Here is a 2,583-nt window from a genome sequence, read left to right on the forward strand (position 1 = left end):
TTTTGTGTGGTTTTAATTTTGTAAAATAAATTTCCCAGATATGTACACTACACTCAAGCATGGTGTCTTCGAACTTGTCAAGACATAAAATGAAGGTGGAGGAAACGGAGTCTTGCCAAAACGACTTGATGGGGGAAAAAAAAACAGGGGGGGGGGGGGGGGGGGTCGAGGAAACAGTCTTGCCAAACGACTTGATGGGGGAAAAAAAGGTGGGAGGGGGGGGGGGGGGCGCCAGATGGTCTTTGCTCAGCGACTACTATAGAGTATACGAAGTCCTAGCCTTTGTTTCATCCGAATGGTACCTAGTTCAACTATCCACCACGCTGTGTGGCCTTGGGCTTGGTTGGGCAAGTCGCCTCTCCCAAGCACACTTTGTGGCACTGCGTTGTTGGTGACATCTGGGTTTTCCATGGCCAGTCTTTTCTTGGAATTGACCCAACGACAACTTTTCTCTTGGTGTGAATAAAGGAAACTTTATAATAATTATTATTATTTTTTTTAACTTTATTGATATGTTGAGGGAGAGAACTGTATACAAGACATGTTACAAGGGCTAGGGGTGGCGGGGGGGGGGGGGGGGGGGAGGTCTCTGCGTCACAACATTAATTTACCGTCATAGCCAACCATTAGCAAATCATGGCATTGAAATTGGAACCAACTGTGATGTGTTAAAAAAAAAATAAGCAGAGAGGTGATGTTATGCGAAACTGGGGTGGCGTGTGTGAGTGACTTGTGTTTGGGTGCGTATCATATAGGGTAAAGGAGCAGAAATAAAAAATAGACCTAGGTAGCAAGAAGTGTGGCTCTGGGTAGCAACTCCAAATTGATGCATTGCGTATAGTTAAATAATTCACAACATCCGCCATCCGGATATATGGTAGGCTACCAACACAAAGAACTATGTGTAACCTTAAACTTTTATAGTCTGAATACTACAATTATTTTACTCATAAAATCGCTGGCTAAAAACAATAACAAAGAACTGAGTGACGTTGATTTCGCTCAGTCTATAGTTATCAGACAGTGGTAAATTTGTAAGTGGTGATCTGGATACTATAAATACCGACTTTGTTTGTTTTTTTAATGCAAATATGTCATTTTCAACAGAACTCATTACAAAAACGATTCGTTGCAACTAGGTGATGTACCAGACAATTACTAAGTTGCTCACGTCAAACCCATTTTTAAAAAGGCTGGTATGAATAAAGAGAATGTAAGCATAACAGTAATATATGGGCAACTACTTTAAACCTCCATTTCTTTCTAAAACCCGGGAAAGCGTGTCATGAAACTGGCAGGCCTACTGTCTTATCTTAAAAACCATCTCTAGAAAAAAAAACATCCAATCATCTTAGACAGCATCATACGACGGAAACAGCAATTGTTAGTATTGTTAATGATCGTTTAATTCTTGGAAATAGTTCGTGTTCTTTGCTTAACAAGGTTAATCCCGTTCTTCTTCTCTAACATCTTGACGTTACATGTAAGGGCTGGTGCAGCGCTTGATTGGTTTAAGCCATATCTGGATAATCGTCGACATAATATTATTATTATGATCATAGTGGATGAATATAGATAGTTCGAAGATGACGTCACTCCGGTCTTTGTTATTGTTTTTTGCCATCCGCGTTTATGAGTAATGCTCACTGAACTGTTTTAACCCGACTATAAACGTTCATGGATACACACAGTTTTGTGTTTTGGTCCGTTATACTTCCGGATGGCAATGTTATGAGCTTCTTAGCCAAGCGCATACTATCTATAGGTCTGATGAGATCGCTCTTCTATTAGTTCGGAAAGGGAGGGAAAGGAATGAAAGGAACGATATCACACAGAAGCAAGGCAAAACAACCCCCCCCCCCCCCCCCCCCCGAAAAAAAAATAAACCTCAGACATGTTATAAAACAATCACCCACACACACACATACACTCACCCACAAACACACACACATACACTCACCCACACACACGCACACACATACACTCACCACACACACACACACACACACCCACACACATAAACGCTTACCAGTTATTTAAATTTAAGCCTAGTCATGGTTCCCATCCGCAAAGAGCTGCCAACGACACACCAGTTATAAGTTAATCGAGCTTTTATATAGTGCAATATCGACTAAACGTGCTCAAATCGCTTTACAAAGGGTCCCTGGCCAACAGCAACACTTAACATGTAGGTCGGGACATGACGCCTGTTAGGCGATATTACATATTTTTTCGGACAAACTACGTTGACGGCCAGGTACTCATTTACACCTGAGTACGGTGAGAGAATGTGAGTAAAGAGTCTTTTCCAATGACTCAACTATGCGCCGAGCGAGGCTCGAACCCAGGAACTTCCGATCGGAAAGCGAATGTCATACCACAAGACCACATAGCCGCACGATTTCACAATCCGAAAGTTAGCCATCATTGAGATGACGATTTATACCAGCACCAGTCATTGCATCGCCTCGAAGAGGAATTCATGTGGATAACTTCAACACTATCAAGCCTTCTCCGCCTACGCCATCACTGCCAAACTTTGCCCCCTTGAGGTGTCTCTTGAGTCTTTAGATAAGGGTAAAG

Source organism: Berghia stephanieae, chromosome 13, assembly GCF_034508935.2.
Source record: "Berghia stephanieae isolate SIO BIC M18660-M18661 chromosome 13, UCSD_Bste_1.3, whole genome shotgun sequence".
Classification (NCBI taxonomy): domain Eukaryota; kingdom Metazoa; phylum Mollusca; class Gastropoda; order Nudibranchia; family Aeolidiidae; genus Berghia; species Berghia stephanieae.